The following is a 24,423-nucleotide window of genomic DNA, read 5'->3' on the forward strand; positions in this document are numbered from 1 at the left end:
GAATTAAGCACGGGAAAGCTCAAATTAATAAAAGGGGGAGCCTGAAAGAGACAGGAAGTAGAGAATTCAAGTTCTAGACCTCTATTCTAGATAGTTACTTTCTGCTCATAGTGTTCTCCCCTAATGACAACACACATTGTTGTTTTTATTATTTGAACAAACAGTAATCTGTTAGATGAACAAAAAGAAAATATTTTATTTTATCCTTATTTATTCCATCTTTAATGTTCTTCCTTTCTATTTTTGCAGGTTTCTGATTGAAATCATTTTCATTTTTCTCAAGAATTGTATTTTTTAACATTTTTAATAAGTCAAGTCAGTGACAAAAAAAAAAAAATCTCTTTTTTTTTTTTTTTTTTGGTCTGAGAAACTTTTTATTTTCCCATCACATTTGAAAGGTAATCTTACTGCAAAATCCTAGGTTGGTGTTTGTTCCTTTGTAAAAGTATGCATATTTTACTCAATTCTCTTCTAGCTGGCATAGTTTCTCAAGAAAAATCCAATATAATTCCTTAATTGTTCCTTGTTCCTCTAGATGTAAGAGTTTTTTTAACTGCATTCTTTCAAGATTTTCTCTTTGCCTTTGATTTTCTTCAGCTTGAATATGATATTTTATATCATATATATTATATATTACATCAGTGTTTTGTCAGCTTTCTGAATCTGTGATTTGGGTCTGTCATTAATTTCACAAAAATTCTCAGCCTTCATTACTTCAAATTGTCCCTTGTTAATTCTCTTTCTTCTCTGTTATTCCCATTACATGTGTAACTTTTATAATGTTCCACATTTATTGGCTATTCTATTCTGGGTTTTTATTATTTTCCTTTATGATTGTCAATTTGAGGAATTTCTATTGACATGTCTTTAAGTGCCCTGATCCTTAACTAAGAGAATTTCAGTCTACTGATGAAACCATCCAAGACATTCTTTAATCATTCTCTTACAGTGTTTTGTTTTTTTTTTCTTTTTTAACTTCTAGAATTTTCTTTGGATTCCTTCTTATTTCCATTGCACATCTTGTATTACTCATGTGATCTTACATGTTGGCCATGTTTTACATTAGACTAGTGTATTAATCAGTTGTTTTCAATTGCATCAATTTGATAATTCCAAAACCACTGCCATATCTAAGTCTGGCTTCTGAGGACTGTGTTTTGCCTGTTAATGTTCCTTATGTTTTGCTTAAAGCTGAGCATGATATATTGAGTTAAAGAAATTGAGATAAACAGGCCTTTCATACATGATATTATGTTCAACTGAGTAAGGGTGTATATGCTTGCGGGAGCCGTGGTGTCAGAGCTGAAAATTCACTATGTCTCTTAGGTTCTGCTTTCTCTACTGTTTTTCGGTTTCTATAGGTATCTTTCTTCAACTGAGTCTGAACCATGAAGCTCTTTCAGCTGTTACCTCTTCGTGTAGAAAAGATCTACAAGTGTGTTATAGGGTCTGTGTGTGGAGGAGACATTTTATAGTCCTCTTTTTAAATCTTAGGTTTTTTTTGATGAGCTCGCTTCCCAAAACTATGACCTTGATAAGAACTTCTCAGCTCCCCACCTAGGGAAGATAAAAAGCTATTGAATCCTGGAGTTGGGTATTTCCCTCCCTCCAAGTCCATTAAGTTCTTAAAAAAAACAAAGTTGATTAGGCTCTGGTAAAATAGGCCCCCTGAGGAAAGGTTATTGTGAAGGACAACATATTAATTACTCAGGGCAGTTCTCCCTGTGACATCCAGTCTCTGATGGAACTATAAAGAGTCTTGATTTTCAGTTTGTTCAACAGTTTTTCTTTTAAGAATATGGGCAATAGCTTTCAAGCTTTTTGCCTGGTAGACCTGAAAATGAAAGTCTCCGTTTTTATTCATATTTAACTTAATCAAATGAATAGCGCGCGCACACAGACACACACACACAAACACACACACATTATATAGTATATACATAAACTTACATGTATAAAATTATAAAAGACAATTAAAGTTTACAATAAAAAACAATTCCTTTCTTTTACCTTCAAATCGGATTCTTATTCCCCAAGAACAACTGTTTTCAAGTATTTTAGGAGGTGTTTTTATTATTATTTACCTCCATGGCATATATAACTGTCTTAAATAAAAATGTATTTACTAATTTCCTGATGTATCAACTACTCTTAAAGAATTTCAGGATGGGGGCCTCCCCTGGTGGCACAGCGGTTGAGCGCTGGGCTGCGAAGCTGCCCGCAGCCTCTGCAGTGCTGGTTCGATCCCTGGACGCCAGGGAGGGTCCCACAGGCCACATGGCACTACAGATCTCTCCTGCCGCACCCACTGCTCCCCTCAGCAGTGTATTTCGTCACTCTGCCTGTTCTGTTCTCCGCTCTGGCTCTGGTGAATTCTCTCACCCTCCTGCGCTTCTGACTGTGCCCAGTGCTTGTATAAATAAATAAATAAATCTTTAAAAAAAAAAATTCAGGATGCAGCTTTCATAAGTCCCTCTTCCATACCTATTTCCTCTTCTGTTCTCATAGTGTAGTTATAATATGTGATGTGCAAATTGCTTATATTTATTATGTTTATTTTTCAGGTGATTCATATATACTTATATAATTTAGCCATATGATGGCTTTATATCGTCTTTATTCTTCAGATGTTTACATTTCCATTTGCTAAATATTAAACCAAATTTAAACAATAAAAGGTCTACTCAATGTAATGAAAAAACGCAGATAATCTATCAATTTAACTTTTCTTTTATGGTGAAGCTACTTTGGGAGGAATCCATTCTCTGCTTCATTCTGGAATCATTCTGTCTGTTACTGGGTTTTGATTTCTAAGCCTTAATTTTGTTTTGAATATATGACTTTATTTGTTGCTTTCTTGTTTCTATGCTTGTTCCTTTTTCATAAGCTCAGAGAAAGTTTATATATATATAATAGTCATATCTTTGAAAATACAATTGATAGGTAGTTGACATCTTTTCAATTTCTTACTGTCATTGTTTTTATCTAATTTCTAAAACCCTCCGTACTTAACCAATTAAATTTGAAGCATTTAGCAACTGGCTTCTAAGAAAGTTCTATATTACTGAATAGTAACTAAAGCAGACTCAAAGTTTGGCTATACTTGTCAGGGAGACAAGAAGACTGATAAGTATAAATAAAAATAGTAAATATTGAATTTATATGAAAGAACATGCCTGTAAGTGATAGGGGCTAGGGGCAGGGAGGAGACCGGGTGAGACACTGAACATGGTACAGTATGCAATCTGCACACACATACTGTTTATGGCCTGTCTGCTCTGAGATAATTTTCCAGCCCCAGGACTTGTCTGGAGGAGTACGGGGAATAGTGCTATCTGAAGACCAGTCTCAGCACAGTGGGAGAGCATGAGGCCAGAGGTCCAGGATGGCGATAAGGCCTCTGGGGCTGGACAGCACGGCTCCTGGCAGCGGGGAAGGCCTGCTTGCTGCTGAACTGAATTTGCTCAACTCACTCTAAAAAGGCAGCTGGAAATGAAATGTTAAGGCAGTTTCTTTAGGTTGTTAACACCCCTCCAGCCCCCGCTGCCTCATCTTCCAGATTGCCAACTGTCTGATTAAAGCACCCTTTAAAGATTCAATTCCTGTCTCTACTTTGTTGGCATTCAGTGGTGACAGGTGGCCCGAACTCCAGTCTTCAAGTTATATAATCATTTCAACAGTGTCAATTTGCTCATAGAATTAGTATCAAGTAGCACTAGCTTATTAATTATTCTCCAGAATTATTTATTATTTAATTTGATGAATTATTAGCAACCATATGTGAATATGTGTCCACATAAGTATAGAATTTTTGCTGTGATTTTGTTGCAAACTTACAAGCTGGCGGTTCCTCATTGATATTTTACCAGCTGACGCCTTTTACTTGGTCAGCAGGACTTTTTTATTTGTTTTCTTTTTTTTTTAAATAAATGTGAATACCTTGAAAGGGCTAACATGCACTTTAATCACTAGTAGCATCACAAATAGAGGTCCCAGTCTATATGCAAGCTAGTATTGCATTGCAAGTTGATTCTATTAAGATATTCCCGATGTATGAATTAGAAATGTACAGACTCCCCTGTTCTTTTCCATACTTTATGTATTTTCAATAAAGCTGAATTTACTATTGTGAAGAATAATCAATACTGAAAATTAGCCTCTAGTAACACTATATCCTTGATGATATTGAGTAGGAATTGTGGTCTGTGACAAGGTTTCTCGATAGATAAGGCTGGTGCTTCCAATCCTAAGGCCCTTGATGTTCAATGTCCTGTGGACTTGGTTTTATTTTTTTAGGTTTATTTATTTATGCATAGAAAAACTGGGGTGCAGGTGAGAGGTGGGGTGGGTGAGAGGATTCACCAGAGACGGAGTGGGGAACAGAACAGGTGGATTTACTAAAATACACTGCTGAGGGGAGCAGTGGTCAAGAAAGGAGAGGTCTGCTGCGCCATGTGGGTCAAGGGATCAAACTCACCATAGCACTGAGACTTAACTCTTTGGCCACCAGAGAGGCCCCTGGACTTGGTTTTATAAGATATAAATTAATGCAATTGATCCGCCTCCAAAGGTTCACAAACTTTTCTAACTTGGATTTTTACTCAATTTATGTTTTATATAAGTTTTAATAAACTGCCAGTCCTATGATGAATACATGTGATAACTAAATTGATTTCTAGTAATGAAGTCTGAAAGTGTGTTTATAAATATTTTTAAATAAACATAGTCCAGAAAATATATGAGAATCTAAAAGTACAAGCAGGATTAGAGTTAAATGGGAATACAGGAGAAATAAGGCTGAAAGGGAAAAATAAATATGGGAAATAAGCATATTACTTGAAGGGAAAATTATTATAATACTGAAAGATGACTGCCCTAAGATGGTACATGACATTTCTAAAGATACCAAATTATTGTAACCTGAGAAAACTGAAAGCAAGCCTAATTAATTGAATAAGCTCAATTAAATAGCTTGTATTACTGCACATCTCATTTTACCAGCAGCTTAGCATCTGATAATTTGGTAAGGTTCACGTTGATCATTCCTTCCCTTCTATTCCCTACTCCATTGGAAACAGTTGGAACTCCTTATATCCCATACTAACTGCCCTAAAATTTATACAGTGTTTATGCTCACTAAATATAGAGTAAATAGATTCATATTTGTAAAACTGGCTCCAGACTTTATACTTCTATATTTCTGCATGAATATACACAAAACACTTATAAGTCTTGATTATTTCATTTCAAGAACAAAGGACCACAAAAGATAAAACTTTGTTGATATTATTCTTCATTAAAAAACAGAGACAAAGGGCCTCCCCTGGTGGCGCAGGGGTTGAGCGCTGGGCCGCAAGGCTGCCCGCAGCCTCTGCTGTGCCTGTTGGTTCCCAGGGCCCCCGGGGAGGGTCCCACAAATTAATAAATAAATAAATAAATAAATAAATAAATAAACAAACAAACAAATAAATAAATAAATAAAGAGAGACAGATCTTACTGTCTCTTTTGCAAAGTTAAACAAGTTAATGTAGAATAAAGAAAACATAGTAGATTAGAAATTGATTTCAATAAACTTAGTTTCCTGGTTAAAGAATGATTTGATTGCTAAATAGTACCCATTGGGTCTATTCTCTAAAGAATATGCGTCCATTGACATCACATTGAGAAAATCACATAACTTCCTTTGAATTTTAGGAATAAATGAGCAAATGTGAGTTAACACCACATTTATAATGCAAAATACTTGAAGAGAAGGAACAGTAATAACTGCATCTGATTCAAAAATAAACACATAAATATTAACAATAAAAACAGGATATAGGAAACATTTCATAAAATCTAAAATCTCATTATTAATTCAAGGGCTGTGTGACTAAAATTCAATTCTTTGACTCACTCTACATCCTGAAAAATAAAAAGTTCCAGAGTAGCGTATTCTTGCTGTGACCCAGAATGAGTCTTCCCGACATCCTTATGAATATTATCCAAAAACCTTATTAAGACCTCGGTTTTACATCAACTGTACTCTTCCTGCCATTGACTCATCTGCTATCATCTTCTCATCAGTATAAATTCATTTACTGGAAAGCACCATATTCATTCTCTTTCTACTTTCTGGTCTGTATTTGCAATGCATTTCTCATAAGTCAGTTTGCAAAACTAGTTGTCTTGTATTTTATAACTCAGCAAAATCTTTGATATTCTTCTTTTAAAAGCTATAACTCACTTTCAGGTACTATTTTTGTCCTTATCACTACATTACATAGTCTATAAACCCAAAATATGCATTGCTCTGCTTTTATCTTTTTCAAATTTTTATCCTAATATCCATGATGTGACCTGACTTATAATGGGCAACCCATTTACATTTTATTAGTACAAATATAACTATTCAACAGGATGATTAAATACAGTAAAGTTAAGAAAACTCAAACTAGAATATTTTTTTAAACGACCAATTTAGAAGTGACTCCACATTTCATAAGGACTTACTGGGATTATTTGTGAGATACACAGATGCTTCCTTAAAGTGCAGTATTAAGTCTTATCCAAAATTCCACTTATCATGAGGAGTTACTACTCACAACCACCAGGTTTTCTGTACTTATTTTAATCTTCATGTCTCTGACTTTATTCTAGAACAATTTTAATGTTGTAAATGGCCCCCAAGTGTTCCTGGATAAAACCTTAGCTTGTCAGAATACTTTTTTATTAATTACCTTCTTACTTCTCAGAATGTTTTTCATTTCCACAAGGAACTCTTTGGAAGTAGGATGTAAGACTAAATCTAAAAAAAAAAAAAAAAATCGCCAGGCAACTCCCCAATACCACACAATAACACAAAAATATATGTGTGTTAGAAGAAATTTTTCCAACTTTTACAAAAAAATAATTTGACTCAGTGATGTTTACATGTGATAGGTTATAATAAAATACATTTGTTTTAGCCATATGAATAGCTAACTTCTATTTAAAAATGGATGAACCAACTGTAAGTAAAACATGTAATATACTTTGAAAACTCTTCTTATATTTGAAGTAAGAAACCTAGATTCAAATCGCAAAAAGGTTTCATCATATTGATATTACCTGGTGTGGCATTTGGAAAATTCTGACCTTGTAAGTGAAGGAATGAAAAATCTTGGTAGATGAAATATTCTTATAACTAATGTAATTTTAGTAGACTATTTTCTGTCTTCCTTAACCTGAATTTTTCTTCACTGGGACTTTTCAAAAGCAGTGCATGCCACTCAAATTTTCGTCAGTTGTAAAGAAAAATTATTTAACTTCTCTCACATTTTGCTTTGTAATTAACAAAATGGCAACCATTATATCTTTAATAGGAGTTGCAGGTGTATCTCCATGAAAGGGGAATGACCATCACAACTAAGTGAATAGGCTCCTTTTCCCCACACCTACTTAAACACAGCCAGCTTGGATTACAACTCCCAGCAGGGCATGAACTGGACTTCCCTAATGGGGCAGCTAGGAAAAGAGCAAGGTGGATATATAAATTGAGGTAGAACAGAGTAGAATGGGGAGACAATCAGAGGAGGAACATGTGAAGTAAAGACACTTGGAGGAGAGATTTGGGGGGAAGACACTGGATAAGACACATGTGGAAAAGCAAAGACAACAATAGCCATTATCTTGACCTCAGGCGCAATATATGGTTCATTTTGAATTCTGGGTCTTGACATCTGATCTAGCTCTCTGGGATCTGCCTAACCCTTTTCCATAGTTTCTAATGCCTTAAATTTGTTCTAGTGATTTAGGGCTTCAGTCTTTGTGCTTTAGACTGAGCCTTTTGCCCAGGCATTCATGTACAGGGGACTGGTAATTTTCGGAGTTTTACTGGGAATCTGTTATATGACATCCTTTCTTTTCTGTCTCTTTCACACTGAATCTGCTATCTTTGTCTTTACGCAGATGGCTGAACTCTTTTACAGCTTGCACTATTTAACACTTTGGCGTCCTTGTGTACCCCTCAGTTGCACACCGATATTAAAATTAACTGAGATAATCACATAAAAAGACTAGCACATAATAATTTTTCACTCCTCTTAGGTGATATATTAAGCTGACCTTCACATAGGCATCAGAAGTGACTAAAAGACAGTGTTATAATTCTACAACTAAAAATCCCCTTTGTTGCTACTGACCATAAGTCTTTCACTTTCAATATATTGGAACCAGAGCCTGTGAACATAGTAACAATTGAAGAGATGTGAAACCTGTTTATGGGCTTGGGCCTGGAATGTATTGATAGCAGAACATCAGTTAATATTCTCCTGTCCTTTTATGCAATTATCCCCCCTTGCTTCCTTTTATTCCCTTGCTTTATCTGTACCCTTTCCCTATGTGGTAACGGAAAAATATATGTCAGTCAAAATACAGAGAGTCAAAAAGATTCATATGTCTCCAATAAAAATGCATATATGAAATGCCAGCGTGCACTTGACTGAGGCCCTTTCTAAGACGATTTAATATAAATTTGCATTTTACATTAACCACACCTCAAACTCAATTATTCTATTGTTGCAAGATATTTACAATGTCCAGAACAACCATAGCTCTCCCACCTCCTTCTCTCCCTCCTTCTTTCCTTTTCTTTCTTGAGGTTGCATTTTCATTTAAAGAAAGAAATGATGCACCAAGGCAGCATGCCTGTCAGGGTATTTCTCTTCTCTCTAAAAGAAAAGTATATTTCAAGCAATCAGTATGTATATAGACATTTTCTATTAGTAGAGTAATTAGTGGCAATGGACTTCAGCTATATTAAAAGCCTTCCTAATTAGTGATGAAAAACACAACTTCATTGGCATTTTAATGCAGCATCACTTCTTGACAATGCCAAGTCACCTTGTTGAGGAAGAAAAGGGTGACTAATTATAATGTAAATAAGTCACCTCTTACATATTTAGAGTACACGTCTTCTATAATAGCTTTGTCCTAAAATTCGAAAATATTAAGGATGCCATTTTACACTCTACTATCACATTGTCTTGAATTCAGTGAATTGTGGGACCAAAAACAAAAATCTTGGAAAATAGATACAAGGGCATTCCTTTTAGTATTTTCTGAAATAAAGGATAGTTACAAATGGCATCAAAAAATATTTCTCTTGCCCCTTCCTCTCTAGTGATAGTAAAATAACAAAACATATTTTCCTCTGTCGGTGATACTCTTAGAACATATAGAAGTTACTAAGATATTATAAAAGAGGTTCTGAATGCAATAGGTCACAAAATACAATTACTATACAGTTTCACTAGGGAACTACTATTAATTGTTAAAGAGAAAAAAATGGAAACACAAAGTGTGTAACACGAAAAAGCATATCAGAACAGTCTCCACTTTTGAAAATATCATCTTTTTTTTTCTTCTCAACCCCAAATTCACCCTACGTTCCCCTTTTAAACACTTCTCCATTATAACACTGAGGTAAGCTTTCTCAATAGAGGGCGCTGGAGGCACACTGCAGGAAGACAGGGTTCCCTGCAGGTTCTGCAGACTAGGGAGATGCCTGTCTAGGAGACAAACTTGCGTCCTAGGTACACATGCAGGCAAGGTCCATGGGTGACCTTTCAGCCTGGGCTTGTTAAGAACTTTTCCTGTGATTCTCTCAACACAAAAAGCAGTGCCATAAAGACTTCTGAACTTCAGGGATGCCCTGATTTCCCCCTGTGTGTAGGAGAGCCCCCCAGAGCCTAACCATTGTGTAAGACCCTATATGATCAGCCTGTAGCACTGGTGGTCCCTATATAGTGGGTTCCTTACACTGTCCCACTCTCCTCCCTTCCCACACCAGCTCCTCCATAGGACCCAGCCGTGGGATGCTGCACGCTCTCTCCCTGCCTGCTGTTGGAGGGCTTAGCAAAATACTTGCCCAGTTACACAACAAATGCTTGGACAAATGGACAAATCAATCAGCAAGTTTCTCCCCTATGCAGTATATTGAACTGTACCTGCTTCAGGGAGGTGTGTGTGAATTCAATTTTAGGGAGGGGACTTTGGGGACTTTTATCTCAGTCCCAAGTTATTATAAAGGGTGTCCCTATGTCTTAAAGTTACTCTCTTAATAGGTGTTTCCCAGTAAACCTACAATGCCCTTTTCATGCCCCAACCAGCCCCTGAATGATGTATCTGAGTCATTTTTTTAACGGTCTTACCCCAGTCCTACAGAAAATACAAATTAAACTCTTGCTTTTAGTCACCCATCAGCCTTCACTTTCTTTCTTAAACTTATTCTGGTAGACTTTAAGCTTTTTCCTATGCATGTAGATGTAAAATAAGTGACTAATCCATGGACAACAATTTATGAAAATTATTGTATATACAGCTGATGACATGCTGTGTGAGTAAATTGGAAAAGATGCATGTTACTTGCAATCCAGGAAGGAGTAAGGTGCAAGAGAGAATATTTAAAGATACAGGTAAGAATGGGAGGGTGACGCTCAGAGAGAAAAGGTGGTGGGTAGAAAGCAACAATGCTTCAGCTGTAAGCTCGGACTTTATCTCAGTGAATCTGCCTCCAGAGTTCATGTTGCCTATTGATGTAAGCTGTCTTTGCTCAGAGTATTGACTTTATAATGAAAAGTAAAGCAAAGGATGGGAAGAGAAGGAACATAGAAGAAAAGTGGAGGGGAATAAAGAAGAGAGGGAGAAAAAATTTCAAGAAAAAGGAGAGGAAACTGAGTAATGGGAAAGGTTAAAAAAAAGCATTGATTAAAAAGTTTTCAGAACTTACTGGAATTATAATAGTCTGCTATTTGCCCTTTGTAATACCGAAGGAAACATACTTATTTGATCCTGTAATTTATTCATTTTTGGCCATGCTAGATAGAAACTTTGGCACACACTGATGTAAGGAAATGTTGGAAAGATATATTATTTAATTCTACATTGAGTTTGAATCATAGTGCCAAATTGGAGGAAACTATGTTTGTATCTTATGGTAAAACAAGTTAAATTAATGCAGTGCCCCCTGCCCAAGTAAATACAGAATGCCAGAAAACTGGTCTCATAATTTATAACAAAGTGATTGAAATTTTTACATGCCAAGATTCAAGTAAGAAGACATAATCAAAGATATAAATAATATTACTGATGTTCACCAGAAAGTAAGATAATCCTATAATGGGACTGATTTGCAATTAAAATTTACAATTCTGGTATAAAATAGAATGGGTTCACCCTCAATTGAAATAAACAAGTTAATTGTAATAAGAAGAGATAAGAAATATCAATTTATGTTTGATTCTTAATGTTGAAAGGAAAAAGGTAAAAAGTATATCCAATAATCAATTTTAGAGTTTTGTATTGGCTAAAAGTCAAGTATATTTATTACAGACGGGAAAATCTGAGGTCACTTGTGATAAATTGAAAGTAGGGAAGGAAAGTTACACAATAACAAAAAAGAGCAACAAAAGCTTACACGATATAGACATTCTTACTTTACCATTAATTTTTTTTTGAGAAAGGAAGCAAAGTTTTTATTCAAATCTAGAGTACATATAATCTACCATATTTTTTCTGTAATTCTTTTTTCCCTAATAGACCTAGCAGTTTTTGGTTAATAGCTAATAGAAAAGAAGGTGATGAGATTTTCACAGGTATTTCTTGTCTCAACTCATATATAGTATCCCCTATTATCAGCATCCCCCAAGAATGGCGAATTTATAACAATGGATGAACCTACACTGAATCTGCATTTCCCCCCAAGCTTCATAGCTTAAATTAGAATTCACAAACATGGATTGAGACAAATACATAAGAGCTAGCATTTGAACTCAGTAGTTTTACTGTCCTAAAATACATCTGCATTTTGCTAGCCTCAAATCTTTTTTTGATCTGTACCTTGCTAGCCTCTAATCCTAATCCTCACAGTTTTGCCTTTTCCAGATTGCAATACAGTTTAAATCATACAGCCATTTCAGACTGTCTTATTTCATTTACTTATATGCATTCCGGTTTCCTCCATGACTTTTAATAGTTTGATTGTTCATTACTTTTTAAGGACAATGAATAATATCCAGTGTATGGAAAGATCAACTAGGATTTCCATTCTTTTGAAGAGGCATCTTTTCTGCTACTATGTTTAAGCAAATATGAATGAATCTGCTATGAACATCCATCAGCAGTATTTTGCAAGGATTAAATTTTCAACTCCTTTAGGTAAAGTCGCATGATTGATGGATCATATTGAAAGAGAGTATTTTGTTTTCTATGAAACCATCAATATGTCTTACCAGGTAGCTATATCATATATATTTCTACAAACAATGAATGAGAGTTCCTGTTGCTCCATAATCTTGCTAGCATTTGATGGTGTCAGTATTCTGGATCTAAGCCACTGTAGTAAGAGTATGTTGGTATCTCATTATTGTTTTAATTTGCATTTTCCTAATGACCCTTTATGTGAAAAACCTTTCTCTATGCTTCTTTTTTATCTGTATATCTTCTTTGGTGAATTATTTGTTAAGAACAGTGGCCTGTTTTTTAATAAAACTGTTTATTTTATTACTGTTAAATTTTAAGAGTCCATGTGTGTTTTTTTATAAGTCTTTTAACAGTTAAGTTTTTTGAAAATATTTTCTCATAGGCTTGTCTCATTTTCTTGATATTGTCCTTAGCAAAGCAATTTTTAATTTTAATGAAATCTAACTGACCAATTCTTTGTGAATTATTTATTTATCAACGGAAACTCTTCCTTAGCCCAAATATTCATGTTTCATAGTTTAGGAACACAGATTAGTGATAAGCTTCCATGGAAGTCAACCCAAAGAAATTATTTATGTTCCAGAATCACTTTGTTCACAGAAAGATACCAGTATTCCTTATTCCCTCACATCTTTCATAGAACTATAATTTCTGCACTTGCCTTCTTTCTTGATTTAGTCCTTTAGTCCTTTCTTGATTTAGTCCAAATGGATAGTCCTCCAACAGTATCAATTCTTTCTTTCACAGATTGTGACTTTGGTTTGCCTCTAAATAGTCATCACCAACCCAAAGACCGTCTATGTTTTCTCCTACATGTTAACATCAATTAATATTAATTTTTTAACTATTAATATCAAGAGTCATGTGTTTAAAACAATATTGCAAATGTGAATTAGAGAGGATGTCAAATTTTAAACATATTACAAAAATGTTTTCTGTGATTTCTATATCTACTCAAAAGTGGGGCTTGTGTTAGTACTTTGAAATTGCTTGCTACATGTTCTATGAAGATTAGAAGGACAGCAAGGTGAGTGTTAAAATCTGCGTAGTTAATTGAATGAGGAGGGTCAACAAATACATGAAATACTGATAGGTTTTATAGTTCTCTCTGAAGACAGCACTATTACTCTTTTAAATTTGTATCCTATTTTAATTTAAAAAAATAACATATGTTGTATTTTATCGACTACATGGTAATTTGCTTTGGGAAATATCTGCATATTAATCATGAATAAAATATGTAACAAAATGAATGTCACCCATAGCAAAATCTATGCAAAATATTACCATAAAGCTAACAGCGGGAATTCTCAAAATGGATAAAGATAAATCACACTTAATACATTATAAATGGTGGAAAAGGACACCAACATTTCCTTGGGGCTCATGACCTCAGCACCTACATGTAATTATTACAAATACTAAAGTTGCTTTTCTTGATATCTCTGAAGGATTGTTTCTGATAACTTTTCTGCTTCCAAATATAAGTTTTGTTAAGATTGAAACTCCAAGTACACCAAGGCTAAAATTCACTGTGAGGAATATGGAATTCAAATAAAAATATTGGAGGGAACAGGTTCCTTTTATCTAGCTTTTTAATTTATATTTAATATATTTTCAGTATAGCAGACATTATGCTGACTGTAGAGAATGATTTCCAAAATGTAATATCATATTCTCATTTTCTTAGACTATGTCAATAAATATCCAGCTGAGGACACATTTGAGATATTTTTTCTGTTTCATATGTAGTTTACTGAGGAATCTCTCTTCCATTAGAAGTATTCCCAGAGTTATGGTATGGATTCTGAATAACAGGTAATGAAAAAAAAAAAAAAAAGAAATAAATACTTGGCCCTTTAAATATATAAGAATCTTAGAGTGGTAAGATAAAAGTTCAGCATTACAAAGCTGCAAGTACAAAATTGACTGCCTTTATGATAGCTCAGAAGTAAAGACCATATTTCTTGTTCTAGAATACCTAGATTTGATCTGAATTCCCCCAATTACAGGGGTTATTACTGGTGGGAGATTTATCTAACCCTTCAAGTGTTAGAGTTTACTATGTGTGAGATGAGAATTAATATGGGCACATAAGAAAAAGATTTGTTGATATTATTTTGAATAATAAGACATCACAGTATGTTCTGAACAGGACTCCCTAAAATTTCAGAACAGGCCTCCCCCCAAAACTGTCACTTTTCTTTGTGGGTTATTTTTAGTTAAAATTACTCATGGCCTTGCAGATTCATGAGAAATTTTTATCACTCCCCTAATTACCCAGAAAAAAGAAAATGGGGAGTATTGCTTAGAATTAGGATTTTTACCAGAAATAGCCTTTCTAGAGGAGAGACCTAACTATATGGCAGAGCAAAGATCTAACTACAGAGCATCTGGTCTTCATCATCAGTCACATTACCCCACTCATGTGAGCCCCCCTCATGTGAGCCCCTCCTCCACCCTTGACGCTGCAGGCCCATATTCCATTCCTTAATCTAGGATATATACCTTCAATTTTTCTTTACTGATCTAGGAATCCACATTTATGCAGATTCTTCATTTGTACCTGATTAAACTTGGCATTTTGTCCCACTAATCTTACTGATGTTTATTTGATTACCAACAAGAAAAGAACCTAGAGGGATTTGGGTAAACTTCTCTACCCATATAGCTGGTGTGTGTGTGTCTGTGTGTCTGTGTATTCATATTTATATACATGAATATTAGTTAACATATATTGAACTAGTTAATATGATTATACATGGGAAAATTAGTGAATACTATGTTATAAATATTTGTCCTTCCAAATTCAGGAATTGAGCCTTTGGAAGTGAGGGATGAGTTTAATGTCCTTATAAAGTAGGGCCTACCTAGTGGCGCAAGGGGTTAAGCACCACACTAGGAAGCAGTCCTCAGCTGGCCAGGGAGCAACCCACATGGTGCAGCAGACCTCTCCTGTCTTGCGTGCTGCTCCCCTCAGCAGTGTATTTCGTCAGTCTGCCTGTTCTATTCCCCGCTCTGTCTCTGGTGAATCCTCTCACTGCCCCCCCACCACCACATCTCTGGCCTGTACCCCAGTTCTTGTATGCATAAATAAATAAATCTTTTTAAAAAAAAGTCCTTAAAAAGTAGATCCTAGTCACTCCTTTGCCCCTTAAGCAAAGTGAGAGTACACCTAGAAGATGCAATCTCTGAGGAAGTTTATCCTAACCAAATATATATTCTGCCAGTATCTTGAGTTTGGACTTCCAAGTTTACAGCACTGTAAGAAATAAATTCCTGCTGTTTATAAGTCACCCAAGTTTATAGTATTTTATTATAGCAGTTCAAAGTTACTATGACAATTAATATATGTTAATGTTAATGGACATGTTAAAGTTCTTAGGAAATTACCATATGCTTTTAAAAGTTAGCCATTATAATAAAGTTATTCTTGTTAAAAGCTCACATAAATAAATGCATTTAAGATAAAAAGCTTTATCCTACAGAGTACAGTCTACATCCAAATTAATTTAATTTGCTAATCCTAAATGTATTAAAATATAGGCCAACAAAATATGTAATGACTTACAAACGAAGAAAAACATTTCTTTAGAATTAGACTGCAAACATACATAAACATAGAGCTTTCTCAGGAAAAGATTGGGAAAAGTGTCAGCTGGTAATCAATGATATTTTCATAGCATTTGTCTTTTGGAATGTAAATATGCTTCATGAATCCCTAAATTCATGCATTCATATGAATATTGAATTAGTGTAGTGGTTTCAGCATAATTCAAGTTTTATGGAAATACAACAGCAGTGGACAGTGCATTTAAAGTCTCTATCAAGTTTGCCTTGCAGAAAGTTGGAAAACAAAATGTAAATAAACAAATAAATGAAATTCAGTAAATACTGCTATGAAGCAAATAAAACCAGATGATGCACAGAGAGCAGCTGGGATTTAGAAGTTTGTCAAGTCATGCCTCTCTAAGCTGAAACCTGAAATAAAGAAGGAACCAGTTATTTGAAGATATGATGGCTTACGGGATAAAGGCTTTGAGGTTGTAACTAGTACAGTGGCCGTTCCAGGACAGGAAGCAGCTCTCACCATCATAACACAGAACTAGCAGAAACAGGATTAGAGTTACAGTCAGGAGTGTCCCTGGGCCAGGGGTGTGTGGAGCCCTGCACACGGGCATGGGCCTGCTGTAGGAAAACAGGGTTACTGTTGCTACCAGGCTGGGGACAGTGACTATGGGAGCCAATGCTCACCTTACTTCTGGAGTGTGCTCAGTCTCTACAGCCCCAGATTTGGTTCAGCTGTCCATGAAAATAAAAATTTCCTTTAACAATACAAAGGTTGACACTTATTATTTAGTCAAGAGATGATTCTATGGAATGATGGAATTTGTTATGAATTTATAATGCCATAAACATATATAGGTGTGAGTATGTGTAGAACTGGGGTGTAGGCCAGAGGTGCAAGGGGTGAGAGGATTCACCAGAGATAGAGTGGGGAGCAGAACAGGTGGATACAATGAAATACACTGCTGCGGGGAGCAGCAGGGAGACAGGAGAGGTCTGTTGCTCCATGTGACTGAACTCCCTGGCCAGGCATCCAACTCAGGCTGCAGCGGTGATAGCACAGAAACTTAACCCCTAGGCCACCAGGGAAGCCCATAAACACATATTTCTAAGAAAAACCAAATACAGAAAGAAAAACAAACACTCCTTGAAGGACTGTGTACAGACGTAAAAGAACGAGAGCAATTAAGAGAGTACCTTGGTTTTCAGAGTGAGCAGCTGAGCGGACAATAGTTTAGTTCAGCTGCTATTTATAAACGTGAGAAAAACTCAGATGACGCTATAACTTGTGGAGATGAAAGCGAAAGGAAGTTTTTGAGGGTACATGGAGTTCGAGATGACAATGGAATAAACAAATGGAAATCTCACAGGTAGTTATACAGGTATATATGTGGTTGTGTGCTGCAAGGGAGAAGTGGTGATTAAAATTATAAACCTGCAAGTACCTGCTGCCTGCTGAGGACTTGGCATTTAAGGCTTAGCACACAGCAGCCCCTAGGGAGAGTGCATAGTTAAAAATAATGAAGCTGGGATCAAATGAGGGAAAATATTCAACTTTTCATGATCCATCAGAATGGGAGGACTTGGACAATTTCTAAGACAAGAAGAATGAAGAGAGCTGAATATGAATTTAAGTTGTGGAGAATAAAATAAAAATAGAGAATAAAACAAAATATAAAAGCTCCATTTGGTAGAGAAAATAGTGTTGGCACAAACACACATCATGATAGATGAAAATTATTTATAATGTGTTTCAATTCCATGCACCATTTCTCAGAAGATCTCCAAGGCTCTTTATCAATATTAGTTCAATCAAAGCTGATAGCTTTAGTATTTGATTACAGGACAAACAGAGGTCAAAAGATTCAACAGAGTCTCAAATATCAAGCAGATATAAAGTGCCAGTCATTTGATTTGAAATACAGGTAATTCAACAATGAATGATGTTTTCTAAATTAATTTGGAAAAATTAAGGGTAGATATATACGTGTGTATATATACATATTATTTAAGCTAAATCAAATACAAAATTTAAAAGAAATGCATCGTATAGTTTGTGAAATATATAAAATTCAACAATTAAAAAATTATCAACAGGGCCTCCCTGGTGGTGTAGGTGGTTGAGCGCAGTTCTATGAAGCTGTCCATAGCCTCTGTAGTGCAGGTTTGATCGTGGCCGACCGGGGAGAAACCTACATGGTGTGGCAGACCTCTCCTGTCTTGCCCGCAGCTCCCCTCGGCAGTGTATTTCTGTCAGTCTGCCTGTTCTGTTCCCCACTCTGTCTCTGATGAATCCTCTCACCCTCCCACGCATCTGGCCTGTACCCCAGTTCTTGTATAAGTAAATAAATCTTTTTAAAAAAGAAAAAGAAAAATACAATGTTTAAAAAAATTATCATCGTATCAGTATTTTCTTTCATAATTTAACCTGTCATTAAATTCATCATCATGGAATTCCTTTCATAATCTGATGATTAACTAGAATTATTATATTTATAAAATATAATGGTATGTGATTTATTCAGCTCTCCACTGATTTGCTGAACTTGACAGAAAAAATTATTTTTCTCCCTTTTACCGTACTATCTGAAATTTATGTGTATATTATCTGAAATTTAAGACTAGATCAGAGAACATGGAAAAGAGAATAGTTCTTCAAAGCATTGCATTAGACAACTGCAGCTCTCGAGCAAAGTGTTCACTAGCTGAACATCTCTAAATATTCCAAATACAGCAGGACAGATTACCTACCATTGATCTTATACAGATAGCCAGTTTAAAATTTACTTTTCACAATCGACAGTACTTTTTCTTCAAGTTAAGCATTAAACACAATTCATAATCCTGGAGCTCAGAGATTATTTTAGCTAAAATATTGTTAACAAGCCTTTAAAAATTATTTTGGAGGGATGGATAATGCCAATCAAGGGCAATGCAAAGGGATTTTTTTAAAGATTTATTTTATTTATACAAGAGCTGGAGTACAGGTCAGAGGCACGGGAGGGTGAGAGGATTCACCAGAGACAGAGCAGGGAACAGAACAGGCAGACAGACTGAAATACACTGCTGAGGGGAGCAGCGTGCAAGACAGGAGAGGTCTGCTGCACCGTGTGGGTCTCTCCCTGGTCGGCCAGGAATCGAACCCGTGCTGCTGAGGCTGTGGACAGCTTCACAGCCCTGTGCTTAACCCGCTCTGCCACCGGGGAGGCCCTGCAAAGGGATTTTTTTCTCCTTTTGTTGACTTCATCAAGTTAAGTATCATGATTTTAGGCATTTTTTCCTTAAAATTTATAAATATCATTTGCTGTTCCTGTCTGTAACTTTAATTGTCTTGTGTTATTATTCTATAATGTAATCTACTTTTTTTATTACACAGTGACACATTAATCTCTGCAATGAGCTTAGTACTTTCTGGCTGAAGAGATATAATATGTGGCATTCTCCCTCAATTTAATTAAATGCAATACAATATACATTTGAACTGCAACATTGAGATAGAACAAAAAGACTGAACTAATTTTAAATTCTAGAGAAAATACAAAGCAAAAAAGTGGATCCATTTACAGCAACTACCAGATGGTCATAGACAATTTCAAAACCATATCAAAATTTATTCAGAGACCCATTATGAAAATATTAGAAAAGACCACAGATAGTACAAAATTTTAAAAGCCATCAGAGGATAGGTCAGAGATGACATAAAAATAAAATCAAGGATATAAAATAGAACTCTGTACTAACAATGTGATACAATGTAACCTTTCTAATATCTAGCAGAGATTGTACTCAATCATTGGATGTTTGTATGATCCTGTAGACATATTTTATAACTCATAATGAAACACTATCAGAATCTCCAGAATGGGCAAAGCTCTCATAATAAATTTGTCACAACATGATAAATCCAGGCAGAGTGAATCAAGATATAAATATAAAACTTGGAAGTTTTCATCTACTTTGGCTCTTAGGGAGACTTGACTGGACTGGCAATGTCAATGTAATGAACTACAGTGAAGAACTTATTGGGTTTTTCTTAGAAAAAAAATACTGTAGGAAAAGCAAGGTCACCCCCTTTTCACTTGGAAGAATTCTGAGCATCAAACTTGAAATAAAACATTAATGTAGTTCATAATAAAATGGAACCTTTAACTACCATTTGACTATTTTAGCTTTAAGCATGTTAGATGTAAAAAACTACACTGACATATACAACAGTGTCTACAAGATGTTTTTCAAATGAATTAATTTCAAATTGTAGAGTAAGGACGAGTTGCAGCATTCCCAGTTTTATAAACTATGGGACAACTTAAGCTTTGCAACATTTACTTTCCATTCATAGTTACAGTAATTTTCCCTAAATGCTAAGACATCATAGAATTTCAACAAGAGGTATGAAGATGGAATTCATCACTTGATAAATAACACAGTTATAATTTAATAAGCTATTAAGTGCCTCGTATGCATCATTTTCCTTATCTTCTAATAATTCTTATCCTAATCATACAAATATAAATGATGAATAGATGTGAATCTATCTATAACTCATACATTTATATGGATGCCCACTTTACAATTAAAGTAAGGAATCAGAAAGCTTAAATTGATAACAGTACAATTAAATGGATTGGCCAATCCAAATTAACTCCATAGGATTGTCATAGTATTTTCTTCACTTGCATAAAAAAGTATTTGGGATATATAGGTAAAAGTCAATAAATAATTATGGAAGAAGAGTTGGATATACATCATATGGAAATGGGAATTGAGAAAAACAGTTAGGTTGTACTAGGAACAAAGCACTGCCATAAAAACTAGAATATAGACATTCCAATTCTGTAGGGGCGTCCCTAATAGCTGTTGAACTTCCCAGAATGTAGAAAACATCTTCATTAGAAACTACTTGAGTTCATTACATTGTGATGTCTTTAATCAATTCTGTATTAATTCTAGGGCAAGGGTACCCACAGGACTGTAGGGCAAACTCTTATTAACTGCTTTTCAAATGTCTTGTAACTCAGTCAAATTCTTGATGGCTTTTGCCGTACTAAGGCTAAAATAGTTATGAAAGGATTGCAATCTCCTATTAGCATTCTTGAGAGTCACAATTCATTCCAATATAGATTTTTATAATCCCCACCCTTGGAATATTGCAGGATGTTTATTGCAGTAATCTTTTTTTACAGATTACTCTGCCAGATCACCTAGTTGTAAATTTCAGAACCTAACAATTTAGACTAGAATAAAATGAAGTTTATTCCCCTTGTTTCCTTTAACACCTCGAAAGTTGGAGATAGAAATCTTCATTTAAGGTCCTTTGACTCAAGGTTGAATTCATCTATTCAGTTTTGCCTTTTATAGCTACCACTCAAGGCATTCCTAATAAGATAATAAATAAAGCTTAAGAAAACAAAATTGAATTCAATTCTCAAGACGGTGATCAAGTGAATTATTATAGCATTCAATCACTTTCTATCTTAAATAATTATAAATGACATGGTAACATGTTATCAAGTTACTGTCGCTTGATAGACCCTTATTATAATAGATTTAAGAATGCCATACATGGATTAGTACATATACATATAAGAGTTTTTTTAGAGTGTATGTTTTGTTCACTTTGCTATATTCTTGAGTTACTTAAGAAAGACATGCTATGGCTTCCTTGTGATGATTACAGAAATTGCCATTTGCCAGAAAGTCAAGAGTAAAGATACTGGGGAAGGAGGAAGAGAGAGGAAAAGGGTCAGAGGATTTAAGGAGGGAAGATCTCACTTAATCCTCACACAACTTTCAAAGGTACCATTACTGTTTCATTCGTAACTTAAAAATAAAGAAATTGAGGATCAAATAACAAATAACATACTCAGGTTCCCAATGATTAAGTAGGATCTATAGAGGGCATCTAGGTCAACGGATTTAGTATGTGAAATTCCCTAAAAATTAAAATATGCAAGATGCATAGTTCTTGAAAAATGTTCTTTTATGAAAAAAAAAAAAAAACACATGAGAGATTTACTGGACTATAACCCATGTAATTGGCAAGGTGGCTTTGATAAGTGAGAAGCTTTGCTTTTATTTTAACATGCTTCATTTTAGAATTATGTTGTAAATTTCATTTTTATATCATAATTTATTTCTATAATTTTCCAGTCCAATTAATAAATACCAGCTACTGATTATCTTCTGTTTGTCAGGCACTTCACATGTATTATCCCTAATCTGAAACCACTCAGAAAAGCAGGTGTTAAGTCTCTAAATTTTTAGATGCTTTTTTAAAAAATAAATTATGTTTCTGTTTAATCTTATTAGAATTTTATTTTGTTGGTCCTCGCTAAGAACAATGATCAATATAGAATGCTAAAGGCTTATTTGTTTGCTTGTAATAAAAAAGGTATAAACCTTGACTTTCTGCAGAGATTGAATTTTTAACACATTAGCATGTTGCTTACATTTTTATGACAAAACAGATAATTTATTATTTTATGAATATAGTATAGAAAAACAGAAAATAGTTATGCCTTAGGAAATATGTGTGTTTATGTGCATATATGCAAATAGGTAAATGTGTGAATAAGTATTTGCTTTGATTGCTATTCATTTTATAACATGTGAAGTCTAATGAATTAGCAAAATATATTTTTAATATAGGTGCAAAATAAGAAGTCTAAATACTTTAAATAGCTGCAGCTCTATCATTTCATGAATTATCAGGCTTCTATCAGGTTTTTAATGACACCATTCTTACATTTCCTTATAATAGGAAATTCTATTGTGTCAAGGTAGAATATGATCTATAATTGTTGATTGTACTTACAGTGTGAGTGTATCAGGTAGAAAAAGTAGGATGAAAACTAAAAGGAAGTTCCACCAGGCTAGAAAGAAACAGAGCAAAATAACAGTAAGTAGAAGTTCTATCTGCACTTTGCTTTCTCAGTAAATCTTGCTGGAACAGACTATAACTTACATAATTTGAACAATGTATTAAAATATTTGCAGCTAAATTTTGCTATATATCTATAATTTCTGATATGGCTATTTAAAAGTGCATTGAAAATGCATCCAATATTCAATTATGTCATATTTAGCATAAATATTCATTTGTCAAAGTTAATGATTTAATTATCAGAATTTAGATCTTGGGGTCCTCCAAAGAAAAACTAAAAGGTTTGACAACGCAAAATGATGCTCATTTGCAAATCAAAGAGAAGTAATGTTGGATTACATTGCTAATCTAATGTTTTCAATAAAATTGGATCTATGATAAATGGAAATGTTCTTAGACAGTCACCAGCTTACTTATTTCAATGTATTACAACACTATTCACCCAGGTGTTAAACCAAAAACATTAGACTCTGTTTTCAAGCCTCTCTCTCTCACACATTGATCACCCAATTCATCTCTAAAAACTACTATCTCTACCTTCAGAATCTATCTCAATCTATCTCTAAGATAGTCTCACCATCTCTACCTTATCTTCAGAACCCAAAAAGCAACGTTTTTCTATTGGAAATGCAGTCACCTCCTACCTAACCTCCCAGATTGTATTCTTTACTGTGCACTGTATGCTGTCATTGAGTGTGTATTATTTTATACATAAACAATATGAAACACATATGTAAATTATGTGGAAAAACAGAAAAAGACATACACATCATTGTAACAATAAAGAATAAATATTCTTCCAACTTACCCCAAATCAGCCTCTCTTGTTTAATAAATTCTATAATGTCTATGTTTTATAGTTTTCTCAAATATACATATATCCTGGTTGGATTTTATTTTTAATATTTTTATTAACTTTATCCTCAATGTGTAGGTAAGGTATTCCATATTAGAGACAAATTTATAATTACCTTTTAAAAAATAATAAGGTTGAGGTCCCTTTTACCTTATTCCTTACCCGCAGGATACCAGTAGGAAATACAGATGGGAAAATATGTGCATAAGTAGCAGGAAAATCCCTAAGTGAAGGGTGGAGATAAAGGGACAAAAAATGAGGGAGAAAAGTCTCTGCTTCTTGATGAAGGTATGATAAGATTTCTAGGCTTTCACTGCAAACTTCTGAAGTGAAATACAGCTATTCAAGGGCCAGATACCCTGGGTGTCACTGACTTTTACAAACTATAGGTATCTATCTCCCATTGTGAACATCATTTTCCCCTGAAATGAGGAAGATTCCATCTGGAACTAGGCAAATCCTTCTGCAGTCTCAATCCACAGTTTAAGTATTACCTCCCCAAGGCTTGCTCCAAGCTAAGTATCCCAACGTTCCAAACAAATTTAGGAATCCCCACCTCTCACAAATGCAAAAATATTTTCTCTTCAACCCACACATCTCGAAATACTAGTTTTAGTTTCTCTTTTTGTTCATATTTTGGTTCTTTTGAAGAAAATACACCCACATGGCTCAAACATCCAAACACATAAAATAACAGTGGACAATTTCTCCCCATATCTTTCCTTCTCTAATCTTGAGGAATTCCACCTAGATAGTCCTTAAAGAAAGGCTTGCTTACTTTTTTATGATGTCTTCCAGAGTTTGTTATAAAGATGTTCTAGCTACTACTACCACCCAAGAAATTACCCCAAGTGAGTGACTTGAAACAATCATTTAAATTTTTGGTCTTAGTGT

The sequence above is a fragment of the Talpa occidentalis genome, unplaced genomic scaffold (genome assembly GCF_014898055.3).
Source record: "Talpa occidentalis isolate TD23 unplaced genomic scaffold, MPIMG_talOcc4v2.1 talOcc4.13, whole genome shotgun sequence".
Classification (NCBI taxonomy): domain Eukaryota; kingdom Metazoa; phylum Chordata; class Mammalia; order Eulipotyphla; family Talpidae; genus Talpa; species Talpa occidentalis.